General features: G+C 42.6%; 1 long non-coding RNA gene across 1 annotated transcript; it reads right to left on the bottom strand.

Moving 5' to 3' along the window:
- Positions 1-16,880: 16,880 nt before the first annotated feature.
- LOC115777987 (uncharacterized) lies at positions 16,881-17,929 on the bottom strand. Its single transcript, XR_004019725.1, has 3 exons — positions 17,823-17,929; positions 17,370-17,405; positions 16,881-17,006 (listed from the first exon to the last, which is right to left on the bottom strand). It is a non-coding gene; the product is annotated as an uncharacterized LOC115777987 (long non-coding RNA).
- Between the last annotated feature and the right edge of the window lie 254 nt (positions 17,930-18,183).

Raw genomic sequence — 18,183 nt, 5'->3', positions numbered from 1 at the left:
TCATGGCACAGATTCAACCAGGAACTGGAAACATTCCTCAGAGGTTTTGGGTCCATGTTAACATGACAGCATCACACAGCTGCTCATCATGATGTGACTCTTACGTTCCATCACATCTCAAAGGTGCTCTACTGAACTGAGATCAGTGACTGTGGGGGTCATTTGAGCGCAGTGAGCTCATTGTTATGGTCAAGAATCCAGTTTGAGGTCACTGAGCTTTCTGACATCATGAGCTGTCCTCATGGAAAGCAGCCATCAGAACATGGGTACACTGGTGATTAAAGGGATGGACGTGGTCAACAATGGTCAAGTAGGTGAATCCAGTGACGCGGGGGTGCAGGTGACCCATCAGGAACAGCTGGTGGGGAGGCGACTGCATTTACCTGAAACCTGAGACGGGAAAGCTGGAAGTTTTCTCCAGCTCGACACGACTCAGCGGTTATCGACGAGTGAAAGACCGAGCTGCGACGTGGACCCTCTCCCTCAACCAATGAGAGACCAGAGACGCGGGCTGAAGCTGACCAATAATAAACCGGTGACATGGATAGGTGGCACATCTGCTCCTGGGCTCCAGGGATATCTTTAAGGTGCTAATTTTCCTCCTGCCCTGCAGAGCTCCCTGTCATGGAGCAACTTTCAAAAACAGCTTAAGGCCTTCTCTCAGAGCTAAGAGAAGAATAAAAAGAAGAGGAGAGGCTAGTGTGTCTCATTGTTATGTAAAATCTTTATGATTATGTGGGACGTAATGGTGTCTCTTTCTGTCAGCGTCTCGCTGATATCCCAGAAGCCTTTGGCTTTGGCGATAAAGACATTTTCCCACGCTGTCAGCTCTAGAGCTCATCTGTCACATGAAGGCCCTCATCCTCCCCTGCAGAGGTCACATTGAACCTGTGACCTCTGCTGGAAGGACTTAAATATGTGGTATGAGACGGTGAGAGGAGGGACATTTGATTTTAGTGAAGAGGTTTTGACTCTGTCTTATTTTATCCCAGAAGATCCTTTAAAAGCCTCACACTCATGATCCACAGGCCAAAAAAATGCTGTAAAATATTATATAGTAATAAGTTTTCACTTTAAATGATTCAATCTTTTAAAACTAGTTCAGCCTGAATATCAAATGTTCATATTTGGGGGATTTTAACCCTTTAAAGGCCAGAATGTTTGCATAGCTCCACTATTTTCTATAGAAAACATCCCATAATTTCCACGAACTACATTCCAAGGAGCGGAGTGTGGTGGTCCTGTGGCACCACTGCCTCACAGCAAGAAGGTCCTGGGTTTGAATCTGGCTGAGGCCTTCCTGTGTGGAATTTCCATGTTCTCCCTGTGTCCTCGTGGGTCTTCTCCAGGAACTCCAGCTTCCTCCCACAGTCCAAACATGTGGGTTTAGGATAAGGAAGGTTTATTTTTCCTCTTAATTCATTTTTCATCCCTTTACTTCATCCTCTGCTGAGCCACTCCTGAACCACGACACGTTTGCTCAATAGAAAAAGTGTTGGTCAGTGTGAAATGGATTATTGTGACTGGTCAGAATCATCTTATAGGAAGTTAATATTGCCACCCCCCCCCCCAATACACACACACACACACACACACACACACACAACACACACACACACACACACACACACACACACACACACACCTTTTTCTTGTCATTTTTTTTTTAAGAAGTAAAAAACATTTGGCTATCTTTTAATTTAAATATTTATTTTTGAATTAATTGAAAATAAAAATGTCATGGTAACTTCTGTGTAGAACAAACCTGATGACACAAACTCACAGAAACCAAATACGCAACTAAAACAGACTCACAAAATACTGCCAGGAGTATTCAACTGTCTGCCTTCACTCACACATGAACCTGAGTAACATTCATTATTAATCCAGAGGGTTTAATATGATGTGGGCCACTCTTTGCAGCTATAACAGCTTCAGCTCTTCTGGGAAGTCTTTCCACAGGTTTAGGAGTGTTTATGGGAATTTCTGACCATTCTTCCAGAAACACATCTGTGAGGTCAGACACTGATGTTGGAGAGAAGGCCTGGCTCACAGTCTCTGCTCTAATCCATCCCAAAGGTGATCTATCAGGCTGAGGTCAGGACTCTGTGCAGGCCAGTCAAGTTCTTCCACAGTGGATCATACATGTCTTTATGGAGCTGCTTTATGCTCTGGTGTGCAGTCATGTTGGAACAGGAAGGGGTCATCCCCAAACTGTTCCCACAAAGCTGGGAGCATCAAATTGTCCCAAATGTCTTGGTATGGGTGAATCCTTTAGACAATATAGGATGTTAACAGAAGGAGAAAATGGGATTTGATGGAGTTCTTGCTTTTTATTATCTACAGTTAATTATTTTAATCCCTTGTTTGTTTCTTTGTTCGTCATAATTATTGTTAGTCTGGTGTAATAAGTAGAATTCTGCAGTGTTTGTGCGTCATTGTTTCACAGAAGAGCTTCATTAGGAAGTGATTAAAGCCAAATTGGCCAGTAGGTGGCGATTTTCATGAGACATCATGATCTTATTAGACTTTTGTGCCTCTGTGGTTGTACAAGATTAATATACTGAGAAGAACACACAGAAATATACACAATCAACATTACAAGTCAGTGTCCTCAGGTGTGTGTGCAGCAGTCAGAGAGCAGCAGCTGGATTCCAGTGGTTGGACAGGTGGAGCTTCAGTGAGGAGTCGATGACGTCTGGCTCTGGTTTAAAGTCTGAACACACAAACACACACAGTTCCAACAACATGAGAAAAACAGGTTTCATACAGCAAAGTGACAGAATGAGGAGACGACACTGAACACATCAAACCAATCAGAGTTCAATATATAAAGCTCATTCTTCCTGTAACACCTTTCAGGTAGAAACTGCTTCCTGCACGACTCATTAAGACTCACATCAGCTGACTCACACACCTCCCTGAACAACATCAAACTGCCATCAGTGAAACGCAGCACTTCCTCCACAGCTGACACATTAAAGGTCTTGCTGCTTTTGTTCATCAGTGAGTTTTAATGTGAAAGAACCTCAGCAGGAAGTGCTAGAGTCTGAGCAGAGTGGTGACTCTGCAGCTGTAAATATGAACATTAATCTCAGTTTATCATGTGAACTGTTGCAGCATTTAATCCCCTCTGATTCCTTTACCTGCTCTTTATGTCAATATCAGCTTTTCTGTGAGCGTTTAATAATCCTAACCCTTCATCACTGGCTGTGTGGCAGCCTGATTTTAGACTGTGGTGCTCCTTCATGGCTCCACCCTCTGAATCAGGATCAATAATCTATTAAAGTCACAGAAACAGAACTTTTACTTTGATATCTGAATCATATTTGCTGATTATGTTTTTGTACTCAGCCTGTGTAAAATTATCAATTCAGATTGTTATTTGTGATCAATGATGTTGAAAGTTTGCAGTAACAGATGTGAACAGATGTTCCAGCTCTGCTGTAACTTTGAGGTCTGTTTGAGCATCAGTTTGTACTTCCTCAAGTTTTTCCTGGTTTTATTACTAATGCACTTCTTTATAGACTAGATTGCCAAAAGTGTTCACTCACCCATCCAGATCAGATGGTGTGGGGGTGTTTTTCAGGAGTTGGGCTCCTTAGTTCCAGTTAAAGGAACTCTTAATGCTTCAGCATTCCAAGATATTTGGGACAATTTGATGCTCCAACTTTGTGGGAACAGTTTGGGGATGGCCCCTTCCTGTTCCAACATGACTGCACAGCAGTGTTAAAGGGAACAGTTCAGCCTTTTAATTGAATAAAGAGCAACGTGTTACACCCCTCTGCACCCCCACTCTCTTTGCAGCTGCAGTGAGAGTTTCAGGAGCTGCTGTGGTTAATTGCTGTTTGTGGTTAATTGCACTGATGAGGTGTGGATGAAGGCATGCCTGAGGTCAGCTTTGCAGACTCTTCTGCTCTCTGGGTTGTTTTAGAGCTGCTTATCAAGTGCTGTAAAATCAAACCCAGATTTCTTCAAACTCTGGTGTCAGCCTCCACCTTATGTTGCAGCTTCTGAGTCAGGCTGTAACAAATGGGACGACACTGAAGTTCATGAGTGTGAAAGCAGACGAGTGAATGCTTTTGTCAGTTTAATGCATGTTAAAGGGAACAGTTTATACTGAGTAAAGAGCAGCTGTACCTCTGGGCCTCTTTGCTCTGATGCTTATTTGTCCTTAACTGCTGTTTTCTGTGCTCAGTGCTGAGGACACAGCAGCTGCATCACTCTCTGCACATTAAAACAAACAAAGGTAAAATTAAGTCACTGCAACACTGAGACCTGTGACACCTTTGAAACTTTATAAGTGACAGCAGTTTCAGCTCTGTGGTCATTTTGTTGTTTGGAAAACAACACCAGTTATATTTGGTCATTTGTGAAACCACAAAGTAGCAAACAGACCCACACTTTGTCACACTGTGTAGCTTCAGTTCAGTGGAAACAAGAGGAGGAAGTAGCTGCTGTGGTTTCACATGCAGAGGCTCATTTTTTCACTCTTCTAACTTATGAAAATAGATTAATGTGACTGGTTTGAGCTGCTGTAGCTGTGGATCACCTTAGACCCATCAGTCAGATTTAATACTCAGATAATAAATGATCATTTGTCATTGATTCCAACAAACCTCACAGCTATGAGCAGCAGGCTCTCGTCTGTTTCCCTGTTAAACACTTCCTGACTGCGCTCCTGTACAAACACTCCCTGATTACTTTTTCAAACTCTCACATTCATTAACAGCTCAAACTGCTGACAGGAACAAACACACAGAACATCTCACTGCAACATCTGACCTGAGGACCACAAACCCTCAGTCAGCTCTGTTTCCTTTGAGCAGCAGCAGTCAGACTGTAGCTAACAGTGTCTCTTTGATACAGACTGAACTGGACTCACTCTGATCTGATCTCAGCACAGTGAACACCATACAGAGGACATCACTGCAGAGACCACACACCTGCAGATGGTGATGCTGTTATTCTTACTAAGAATTCAGATTATTTGCAAACCAAGTTTGATCTTGCTTTGAACATGAACATGAACCCATCAAACTCTACCTCTGCTTCCTCTGATTGGCTGCTGATGATTTGAGATTTTGATGTCATCTCTCCAACTTCTCCCCCATCAGCTGAACAACACAGAATGAAGAACAAATTAATTTACATTTACACATCAAATCATTTACAATAATTTTACTCTCAAAACAAAGTTCTGAAAGAGAAAAATCCAGAAGTCTGAGTCTCACCTTCAGGTTTCCTACAAACACGTCTCACCATTTGAACCAGTAACACCAGCAGGACCCCGATACAGACTGATTTAAGAAACGACATTACAGAGAGAACAGGAGAGGAGAGTGATGGAGGAAGAGGGGTGGATGTAGGTGGAGGTGTGGTGGTGTGTCTCTCTAAAATAAAGCAAACACAGTCATTAAGTTATGGTCACATTGTGAATGTTGAAACCTGCAGAAACACAGACAGGTGAGTGTGTCACCTGTGACAGTGATCCAGCTGGATGGAGACTCTCCATGACCGCTGATGTCACACTTGTAGAGGCCTTCATCAGACCTGGAAACATGCTGGATGGTCATGTGACCTGTAGGCTGCTTCCTGATGAGGGAGCCATCTTTATAGAAAGCAGCTGGGAGGTTGGAGGGAGTGGTCTTTGTTGACAGAGCAGAGTGGACGTCATCTCCCTCCATCACAGGGAGGACAGGACTCTGCAGGATCACTGATCCACCTCAACACAGAGACAAACTACAGCATTTCATCCATTTACACACAGCTTCATCAACACTAACTCCACACACTCAGCTTACCAGAGACTGTGAGGTTAACCATGTTACTGATGGCACCCTCTCTGGACTCACACCAGTAAACTCCACTCTCACGTGGATAAATGTAGACTGATGTTACAGGAAGAACCAGCTGGTTTTCCCCACCTCATCTCCACACTGAGTCCTCTGTCGTTTGCTTGTGTTTCTCCTCAGAGTCCATCCAGCAGAGCTGTCGTCCTCCTCACAGCTCAGAGACACAACGTCTCCTTTAAAGGAACTGAGAGCTGCTGGGACTCACAGTCAGACGAGCTGTGAGGGTTACAATGAAAAAGCATGATGATCATTTTCATTGTTGTCAAACTAATATAATCCCAAATTCATGGAGAAAAAAGTGTTTCAAAACTCTAAACCTGAAATAACTTCAATGATTGTTTTTCTGTCAGATTAAATGTGACTGAACTTCAACACATGAGGATCCAGTCGTTTAAATTAGTGAAGCCTGACGTGTCAAAGTGCAGAACAAATGTGAGCAACAGCAGCCTGTTCTCCACAGTCATAATGGTGAGTTATTGTGCTCAACACCAACTGCTGAAAGCAAAGATCCCGACTGAAAGCATTGATGGTGAAAAAGCATTTAAAGGAGAGAAACAGACAGAAGAAGGTTACTGACCTTGGTCGGTGGTGCAGCTCAGCAGTGAGATCAGAACTAAAGAGAAATGGTGGATTGTGTTTGTGTTAATGCCAATGAAAACATTCATCAAGGCTCGCTTCATGCTTTGATTTCAAAATAAAAGTCAATGATGAAAAATGAGCTGCTGACTGCTGTGAGATCAGACTTCCATCCACAGACACTGATAGAACTGCTTACAGCACATTTCATTTACAACAACTTCACTTATTATTATAACACTGTTACTTTAAGCTGAGGAGGATGATTCAGATTATTATTAATCAGGTCCAAAATATTTGAATATCTTTGTTTTTTGTGTTTCTTAAATCAAAGCCATCAAAGTTCAAAGGCATTAATTCAACATCTTCACTGCTTCTTCCTCATATTTTAGAGCTAAATGTTGGTCCACTGCACAGTTAGTTTGATCTAAAAACACACAGAGTCTTTACTTACAGAGCACACGCTGCACACAGGTTTCCTCCATTGTGCGTCTCACTGATGTGTTACAGACACAGGCCAAGTAGCCCCGCCCTCTTACTCTGTGCATGTGTTTGTCTTCTGTGCATGCTCTGATGGAGCAGGTGGAGCTTTTTGATGGTGTAACTGTAAAGTAAAATAGTTGCAGAGTTACAGCTACAAACCCTGTGATTTGATTTATTTCATTTTTCTTGGCAGTGATGATGGAGCTTGTTTGGACCTTTAACCTTCTGTGACAGTAAAGGTCAGAGGTCAGATGTAAACATCATATGCTGGACAAACTGAAGCACCTCTGCTGCCACCTACTGGCTCTCATCATTCTGTGACTGATGCCTTTATACACAGTGCACACACTCACTGGCCACTTTATTAGATACACCTCGCTGATACTGGTTGGGTCTCAGTTTGCCTTCAGAACTGTCTCAAAGCTTCACGGCACAAATTCAACAAAGTGCTCAAACCTTCCTCACAGATTTTGGTCCATACTGATTGTTGCTGCAGCTGCACATAAACTGTGTTTGATTTGATCCTCCATCATTCAGACATTTGTAACAAATATAATATTTGTTTAATACAGGACGCACAGCTAAAGTAAAAGTACAGCTTTTGATATCAAAATGATACCAAAATGTTTCTCTTGTGCTCACAGTAACGTTCATAGTTAAATATGCAGCAGCTTTTCTGAGACTTTCTGCTGTTAAACTGAGTGTAAAATGTAGAAAGTTTTGAGGTTCCTTCATCGTTTAAATCAGTTTTGTGTCCTCAGAGTCTGACTGAACTGACAGCTGCAGGTGACCCGTTCAGGTGTCTGCACTCAGTTGTTGTAACACTTTAATGTCACTAGATGGCAGCACGAGCTCGTGTTTTAGACAATGTTTGAGTTTTTTATTGTTATGGATGCTGATGTTATGCAGGTCTATGATTAGCTGTGAACTGAACAGGCATTTATTCTATTTAATTAAAGTGACCACAAAGACTGATGATAGTTTAGGCATGAACATGTTTGGGTTCAAATCATTGTCCACAATAATAAAAATGCTGCAGCTACAAGAGCTGAAATATTCAGGTTTGAGCAGTTCCTGCTGCTGTGAGAGCAGAATTAAAATCATGCTTTAAAAACCCTGAAGCTGAAACCCTGAAAGGACCATCAGACAGACTCAGAGGACTGTAAGCAGAGCCTGACAGACGCCTGCCCCTGAAACAAGATTCAGACTCAATAAAGGAGCAGCAGGAGCACCACCATCACCACTAACCTGATGCTAAATGCAGCACTCACATGTCTCACTGAATCTCATTAAGGATCAGAGTTATTCAAGATTACACAGTAAAGTACTGCTTACTTCCAGATGACATCATGTTTTCACAATAAAAGCACGTGTTACAGTTGTATTAAGGGCTTTGGTGGTCATTTTTGGTATTGCAGTAAAAATAAAATTCCCAGTTTATGGAATATTAAAGTGGCCACTAGAGGGCACTTTAATATAAACAAATGTGAATACATTTATGGGAAATTAGACATTTCTATTAGGTATTAAAAATGTCCCATTATCTGGAAAAACAACTAACAAAGAACTTTTGTTAAAATAAAAGTTCAAACTGTATTTTATCCATGCAGCAAATGCAAGAATAAAAAAGGATGACTCTCATTTACAACAACTTCCTGCTTTGTTTGTAGTTATGTTTATACTTATCTGTTCACACAGAAACAGAATGACTTCAGATTGTATAATTTTCATCGCAGACAAATATCACATTCATAAAGTCTCATTTCCTTCAAAGCTCTGCTGGAGTATATTAATAAAGTTTTTTTTGTTTGTTTTTCTCTTTCGGAAACATGACTTGTGTAAGTGAGCAGTTGTCATGGTAGCATAAACTGACCCAACTGTGGTGCCTAGAACTGCACAAGATCATCAGGAACCTCAGAGCCTGGTGCATTCTGTCTGGTCTGTAGTCTGTGACGTACTCTGCATGGATGACATCAAGCTGTGTGCTGGGAGTGAACGAGGCATCGATTCACCGATCTACACCACACGGATCTACAGCAGTGACAGTGGAATGTCATTCAGACTGGAGAAGAGTAGTCGGATGGAAATGAGAGGGAAGGTAGTCAGAACAGTGGACAGTAACAAGTATCCAACAGGCAAATGGGAACCATGAAGAGGCCGCTAGGAAAGCTGCAGCCTCCAAGTACCTGCAGAGAGTAAGGCAAGTCCTGAAGAGTCAGCTGAATGGGAAGAACAAGATCCGGGCTATCAACATCTTCACCCTGCCAGTGGTCAGATACCCTGCTGGGATAATAAGCTGGCCAAAGGAGAAGATGGAAGCCACTGATGTTAAGATAAGAAAGCTCCTTACCATGCATGGAGGGTTTCCCCCCAAATCCAGCACCCTGAGACTGTACGCTAAGCAGAAGGAAGGTGGCCGAGGACTAGTGAGTGTCAGAACCACTGTCCTAGATGAAACAGTGAAGATCAAGGAATACATCAGGAAGATGGCCACAAAAGATCATGTGCTTAGTGAGAACCTCAGGCAGCAGAAACCAAAGAAAGAAGAGGAGGAAGAACAGGAACCATCACGGAAGGACAGGCCTCTGCACGGCATGTACCACCAGCACATAGAAGAAGTTGTTGACATAGAGAAATCCTACCAATGGCTGGACAAGGCTGTACTGACAGACAGCACAGAGGCACTAATCACGGCCGCACAAGAGCAAGCTCTAAGTACGAGATCAATAGAGGCTGGGGTCTACCACACCAGGCAAGACCCCAGGTGCAGGCTGTGCAGAGATGCCCCTGAGACAATCCTGCACATAACAGCAGGGTCCAAGATGCTAACAGGCAGGGCATACATGGAACGCCATAACCAAGGGGCTGGTATAGTATACAGCAGTGTTTCCCAAAGTGTGGGACGCAGGCTCCTGGTGTGGCACAAAGGTACTGCTGGGGTCTGCTGTAAAAATAATTACTCACATGCATAGCTACATATTTATATAAATGTATTTATTTATAGAAAAAATTAATTAAAACATGTAATAAACGGTGTTTATTTTGTGATATTACTCATTACTCTGACCTAAATTTACGGCTCTTGTATTGAAGTTTGTGTCTCAGTGGGGAGTGGGTCACATATTGGCATTAGCACCTTACATATGCCTGGGTAGTATTAGCAATTCATAAGAAGCTGGCTTTCACCACTGAGTGGAAGTTGAACACAGACATAACTCACTCAGATGATCTCTAACAGCTGATATTGGGTTTATTTCAGTTCCTGATTAAATCAGTTTGGCTGAGATTAAAGTTAAGCTTCATAACTGGATAGTTTACTGAACAGATGGAGTTTGAGCTTCTGTCCTGCAGTGACTGTTGGTGCATAACTGCATGAAGCTTGTTACACAAACAGATCATATGAAATCTATGGATGTAGGATGATCACTAATAATGGCTGTGAATGAGACTAAAGTCGTTTTCTTTACATCTGAAGACAAAGTTAATAGTGGTCAGCAGCTCTCACTCCAGGATACACTGATGAATAAATCAGTCCAGTCTTTACTGCAGTCTTTCCAAATGATTTCACACTGATGCTCCTTTAATAGCATTTCATCGAACGCTGGAGCCTATCCCAGCTGTCATAGGGTGAAGGGGGGGGTTACACCTGTATAGGTCACCAGTCTGTCACAGGGCTAACACACAGAGACAGACAACATTCACACCTGTGGGCAATTTAGGATCACCGGTTAACATAACCCCAGGCTCCCAAATAGCTGGGAGAAATTAAAATGCATCCCAAACAAAGGTTCAGGGGTCAGGAGGATATTTACAGTTTGTTTTCTCCTGTGACATAAAAGGTCAGAGGTCACATGTAAATCGTCAGGTACTGGGCAAACTGAAGCATCTCTGCTGCCACCTGCTGGCTGTTATCATGCAGTGTCTGATGCTTTTGTTCATTTACACACTGCATGCGTTCACTGGCCGCTTCATTAGGTACACCTCGCTGGTCCTGCCTGAACTCTTCATGGCACAGATTCAACCAGGAACTGGAAACATTCCTCAGAGGTTTTGGTCCATGTTAACATGACAGCATCACACAGCTGCTCATCATGATGTGACTCTTACGTTCCATCACATCTCAAAGGTGCTCTACTGAACTGAGATCAGTGACTGTGGGGGTCATTTGAGTGCAGTGAGCTCATTGTTATGGTCAAGAATCCAGTTTGAGGTCACTGAGCTTTCTGACATCATGAGCTGTCCTCATGGAAGCAGCCATCAGAACATGGGTACACTGGTGATTAAAGGGATGGACGTGGTCAACAATGGTCAAGTAGGTGAATCCAGTGACGCGGGGGTGCAGGTGACCCATCAGGAACAGCTGGTGGGGAGGCGACTGCATTTACCTGAAACCTGAGACGGGAAAGCTGGAAGTTTTCTCCAGCTCGACACGACTCAGCGGTTATCGACGAGTGAAAGACCGAGCTGCGACGTGGACCCTCTCCCTCAACCAATGAGAGACCAGAGACGCGGGCTGAAGCTGACCAATAATAAACCGGTGACATGGATAGGTGGCACATCTGCTCCTGGGCTCCAGGGATATCTTTAAGGTGCTAATTTTCCTCCTGCCCTGCAGAGCTCCCTGTCATGGAGCAACTTTCAAAAACAGCTTAAGGCCTTTCTCAGAGCTAAGAAGAAGAATAAAAAGAAGAGGAGAGGCTAGTGTGTCTCATTGTTATGTAAAATCTTTATGATTATGTGGGACGTAATGGTGTCTCTTTCTGTCAGCGTCTCGCTGATATCCCAGAAGCCTTTGGCTTTGGCGATAAAGGACATTTTCCCACGCTGTCAGCTCTAGAGCTCATCTGTCACATGAAGGCCCTCATCCTCCCCTCCAGAGGTCACACTGAACCTGTGACCTCTGCTGGAAGGATTTTAATACGTGGTGTGAGACGATGAAAGGAGGGACATTCAATTTTAGTGAAGAGGTTTTGACTCTTATTTTATCTTTTAGAAGATCCTTTAAAACCCTCACACTCATGATCCACAGGCCAAAAAAATGCTGTAAAATATTATATAGTAATAGTTTTCACTTTAAATGATTCAATCTTTTAAAACTAGTTCAGCCTGAATATCAAATGTTCATATTTGGGGGATTTTAACCCTTTAAAGGCCAGTATGTTTACATAGCTCCACTATTTTCTATAGAAAACATCCCATAATTTCCACGAACTACATTCCAAGGAGCGGAGTGTGGTGGTCCTGTGGCACCACTGCCTCACAGCAAGAAGGTCCTGGGTTTGAATCTGGCTGAGGCCTTCCTGTGTGGAATTTCCATGTTCTCCCTGTGTCCTCGTGGGTCTTCTCCAGGAACTCCAGCTTCCTCCCACAATCCAAACATGTGGGTTTAGGATAAGGAAGGTTTATTTTTCCTCTTAATTCATTTTTCATCCCTTTACTTCATCCTCTGCTGAGCCACTCCTGAACCACGACACGTTTGCTCAATAGAAAAAGTGTTGGTCAGTGTGAAATGGATTATTGTGACTGGTCAGAATCATCTTATAGGAAGTTAATATTGCCACCCCCCCCAATACACACACACACACACACACACACACACACACACACACACACACACACACACACACACACACACACACACACCTTTTTCTTGTCATTTTTTTTTAAGAAGTAAAAAACATTTTGGCTATCTTTTAATTTAAATATTTATTTTTGAATTAATTGAAAATAAAAATGTCATGGTAACTTCTGTGTAGAACAAACCTGATGACACAAACTCACAGAAACCAAATACGCAACTAAAAACAGACTCACAAAATACTGCCAGGAGTATTCAACTGTCTGCCTTCACTCACACATGAATCTGAGTAACATTCATTATTAATCCAGAGGGTTTAATATGATGTGGGCCACTCTTTGCAGCTATAACAGCTTCAACTCTTCTGGGAAGGCTTTCCACAGGTTTAGGAGTGTTGATGGGAATTTCTGACCATTCTTCCAGAAACACATCTGTGAGGTCAGACACTGATGTTGGAGAGAAGGCCTGGCTCACAGTCTCTGCTCTAATCCATCCCAAAGGTGATCTATCAGGCTGAGGTCAGGACTCTGTGCAGGCCAGTCAAGTTCTTCCACAGTGGATCATACATGTCTTTATGGAGCTGCTTTATGCTCTGGTGTGCAGTCATGTTGGAACAGGAAGGGGTCATCCCCAAACTGTTCCCACAAAGCTGGGAGCATCAAATTGTCCCAAATGTCTTGGTATGGGTGAATCCTTTAGACAATATAGGATGTTAACAGAAGGAGAAAATGGGATTTGATGGAGTTCTTGCTTTTTATTATCTACAGTTAATTATTTTAATCCCTTGTTTGTTTCTTTGTTCATCATAATTATTGTTAGTCTGGTGTAATAAGTAGAATCTTGCAGTGTTTGTGCGTCATTGTTTCACAGAAGAGCTTCATTAGGAAGTGATTAAAGCCAAATTGGCCAGTAGGTGGCGATTTTCATGAGACATCATGATCTTATTAGACTTTTGTGCCTCTGTGGTTGTACAAGATTAATATACTGAGAAGAACACACAGAAATATACACAATCAACATTACAAGTCAGTGTCCTCAGGTGTGTGTGCAGCAGTCAGAGAGCAGCAGCTGGATTCCAGTGGTTGGACTGGTGGAGCTTCAGTGAGGAGTCGATGACGTCTGGCTCTGGTTTAAAGTCTGAACACACAAACACACACAGTTCAAACAACATGAGAAAAACAGGTTTCATACAGCAAAGTGACAGAATGAGGAGACGACACTGAACACATCAAACCAATCAGAGTTCAATAATATAAAGCTCATTCTTCCTGTAACACCTTTCAGGTAGAAACTGCTTCCTGCAGGACTCATTAAGACTCACATCAGCTGACTCACACACCTCCCTGAACAACATCAAACTGCCATCAGTGAATCGCAGCACTTCCTCCACAGCTGTCACATTAAAAGTCTTGCTGCTTCTCTTCATTAGTGAGTTTTAATGTGAAAGAACCTCAGCAGGAAGTGCTAGAGTCTGAGCAGAGCGGTGACTCTGCAGCTGTAAATATGAATATTAATCTCAGTTTATCATGTGAACTGTTGCAGCATTTAATCCCCTCTGATTCCTTTACCTGCTCTTTATGTCAATATCAGCTTTTCTGTGAGCGTTTAATAACCCTAACCCTTCATCACTGGCTGTGTGGCAGCCTGATTTTAGACTGTGGTGCTCCTTCATGGCTCCACCCTCTGAATCAGGATCAATAATCTATTAAAGTCACAGAAACAGAACTTTTACTTTGATATCTGAATCATATTTGCTGATTATGTTTTTGTACTCAGCCTGTGTAAAATTATCAATTCAGATTGTTATTTGTGATCAATGATGTTGAAAGTTTGCAGTAACAGATGTGAACAGATGTTCCAGCTCTGCTGTAACTTTGAGGTCTGTTTGAGCATCAGTTTGTACTTCCTCAAGTTTTTCCTGGTTTTATTACTAATGCACTTCTTTATACACTAGATTGCCAAAAGTGTTCACTCACCCATCCAGATCAGATGGTGTGGGGGTGTTTTTCAGGAGTTGGGCTCCTTAGTTCCAGTTAAAGGAACTCTTAATGCTTCAGCATTCCAAGATATTTGGGACAATTTGATGCTCCAACTTTGTGGGAACAGTTTGGGGATGGCCCCTTCCTGTTCCAACATGACTGCACACCAGTGTTAAAGGGAACAGTTCAGCCTTTTTACTGAATAAAGAGCAGCTGTGTTACACCCCTCTGCACCCCCACTCTCTTTGCAGCTGCAGTGAGAGTTTCAGGAGCTGCTGTGGTTAATTGCTGTTTGTGGTTAATTGCACTGATGAGGTGTGGATGAAGGCATGCCTGAGGTCAGCTTTGCAGACTCTTCTGCTCTCTGAGTTGTTTTAGAGCTGCTTATCAAGTGCTGTAAAATCAAACCCAGATTTCTTCAAACTCTGGTGTCAGCCTCCACCTTATGTTGCAGCTTCTGAGTCAGGCTGTAACAAATGGGACGACACTGAAGTTCATGAGTGTGAAAGCAGACGAGTGAATGCTTTTGTCAGTTTAATGCATGTTAAAGGGAACAGTTTATACTGAGTAAAGAGCAGCTGTACCTCTGGGCCTCTTTGCTCTGATGCTTATTTGTCCTTAACTGCTGTTTTCTGTGCTCAGTGCTGAGGACACAGCAGCTGGATCACTCTCTGCACATTAAAACAAACAAAGGTAAAATTAAGTCACTGCAACACTGAGACCTGTGACACCTTTGAAACTTTATAAGTGACAGAGTTTCAGCTCTGTGGTCATTTTGTTGTTTTGGAAAACAACACCAGTTAAATTTGGTCATTTGTGAAAACCACAAAGTAGCAAACAGACCCACACTTTGTCACACTGTGTACCTTCAGTTCAGTGGAAACAAGAGGAGGAAGTAGCTGCTGTGGTTTCACATGCAGAGGCTCATTTTTCACTTTTCTAACTTTATGAAAATAGATTAATGTGACTGGTTTGAGCTGCTGTAGCTGTGGATCACCTTAGACCCATCAGTCAGATTTAATAATCAGATAATAAATGATCATTTGTCATTGATTCCAACAAACCTCACAGCTATGAGCAGCAGGCTCTCGTCTGTTTCCCTGTTAAACACTTCCTGACTGCGCTCCTGTACAATCACTCCCTGATTACTTTTTCTAACTCTCACATTCATTAACAGCTCAAACTGCTGACAGGAACAAACACACAGAACATCTCACTGCAACATCTGACCTGAGGACCACAAACCCCTCAGTCAGCTCTGTTTCCTTTGAGCAGCAGCAGTCAGACTTTAGCTAACAGTGTCTCTTTGATACAGACTGAACTGGACTCACTCTGATCTGATCTCAGCACAGTGAAACACATACAGAGGACGTCACTGCAGAGACGCACACCTGCAGATGGTGATGCTGTTATTCTTACTAAGAATTCAGATTATTTAAGCTCCTCCTTTTCTTTGCAAACCAAGTTTGATCTTTGCTTTGAACATGAACATGAACCCATCAAACTCTACCTCTGCTTCCTCTGATTGGCTGCTGATGATTTGAGATTTTGATGTCATCTCTCCAACTTCTCCCCCATCAGCTGAAACAAACCAGAATGAAGAACAAATTAATTTACATTTACACATCAAAATCATTTACAATAATTTTACTCTCAAAAACAAAGTCTGAAAGAGAAAAATCCAGAAGTCTGAGTCTCACCTTCAGGTTTCCTACAAACACGTCTCACCAGCTGAACCAGTAACACCAGCAGGACCCCGATACAGACTGATTTAAGAAACGACATTACAGAGAGAACAGGAGAGGAGAGTGATGGAGGAAGAGGTGTGGATGTAGGTGGAGGTGTGGTGGTGTGTCTCTCTAAAATAAAGCAAACACAGTCAGTAAGTTATGGTCACATTGTGAATGTTGAAACCTGCAGAAACACAGACAGGTGAGTGTGTCACCTGTGACAGTGATCCAGCTGGATGGAGACTCTCCATGACCGCTGATGTCACACTTGTAGAGGCCTTCATCAGACCTGGAAACATGCTGGATGGTCATGTGACCTGTAGGCTGCTTCCTGATGAGGGAGCCATCTTTATAGAAAGCAGCTGGGAGGTTGGAGGGAGTGGTCTTTGTTTGACAGAGCAGAGTGACGTCATCTCCCTCCATCACAGGGAGGACAGGACTCTGCAGGATCACTGATCCACCTCAACACAGAGACAAACTACAGCATTTCATCCATTTACACACAGCTTCATCAACACTAACTCCACACTCAGCTTACCAGAGACTGTGAGGTTAACCATGTTACTGATGGCACCCTCTCTGGACTCACACCAGTAAACTCCACTGTCTGATGTGTAGATGTAGCTGATGTTACAGGAAGAACCAGCTGGTTTTCCAAACCCATCTGTTCCACACTGAGTCCTCTGTCGTTTGCTTGTGTTTCTCCTCAGAGTCCATCCAGCAGAGCTGTCGTCCTCCTCACAGCTCAGAGTCACAAAGTCTCTTTTAAAGAACTGAGAGTTGCTGGGACTCACAGTCAGACGAGCTGTGAGGGTTAAAATGGAAAAAGCCTGATGATCATTTTCATTGTTGTCAAAACTAATATAATCCCAAACTCATAAAGAAAAAAGTGTTTCAAAACTCTAAACCTGAAATAACTTCAATGATTGTTTTTCTGTCAGATTAAATGTGACTGAACTTCAACACATGAGGATCCAGTCGTTTAAATTAGTGAAGCCTGACGTCTCAAAGTGCAGAACAAATGGGAGCAACAGCAGCCTGTTCTCCACAGTCATAATGGTGAGTTATTGTGCTCAACACCAACTGCTGAAAGCAAAGATCCCGACTGAAAGCATTGATGGTGAAAAAGCATTTAAAGGAGAGAAACAGACAGAAGAAGGTTACTGACCTTGGTCTGTGGTGCAGCTCAGCAGTGAGATCAGAACTAAAGAGAAATGGTGGATTGTGTTTGTGTTAATGCCAATGAAAACATTCATCAAGGCTCGCTTCATGCTTTGATTTCAAAATAAAAGTCAATGATGAAAAATGAGCTGCTGACTGCTGTGAGATCAGACTTCCATCCACAGACACTGATAGAACTGCTTACAGCACATTTCATTTACAACAACTTCACTTATTATTATAACACTGTTACTTTAAGCTGAGGAGGATGATTCAGATTATTAGTAATCAGGTCCAAAATATTTGAATATTTTTGTTTTTTGTGTTTCTTAAATCAAAGCCATCAAAGTTCAAAGGCATTAATTCAACATCTTCACTGCTTCTTCCTCATATTTTAGAGCTAAATGTTGGTCCACTGCACAGTTAGTTTGATCTAAAAACACACAGAGTCTTTACTTACAGAGCACACGCTGCACACATGTTTCCTCCATTGTGCGTCTCACTGATGTGTTACAGACACAGGCCAAGTAGCCCCGCCCTCTTACTCTGTGCATGTGTTTGTCTTCTGTGCATGCTCTGATGGAGCAGGTGGAGCTTTTTGATGGTGTAACTGTAAAGTAAAATAGTTGCAGAGTTACAGCTACAAACCCTGTGATTTGATTTATTTCATATTTCTTGGCAGTGATGATGGAGCTTGTTTGGACCTTTAACCTTCTGTGACAGTAAAGGTCAGAGGTCAGATGTAAACCTCATATGCTGGACAAATTGATGCTCCTCTGCTGCCACCTACTGGCTCTCATCATTCTGTGACTGATGCCTTT

Source organism: Archocentrus centrarchus, unplaced genomic scaffold (assembly GCF_007364275.1).
Source record: "Archocentrus centrarchus isolate MPI-CPG fArcCen1 unplaced genomic scaffold, fArcCen1 scaffold_91_ctg1, whole genome shotgun sequence".
Lineage (NCBI taxonomy): Eukaryota > Metazoa > Chordata > Actinopteri > Cichliformes > Cichlidae > Archocentrus > Archocentrus centrarchus.
Note: the sequence above shows the minus strand (reverse complement) of the source record. Positions and strands in the feature narration are given on the sequence as shown.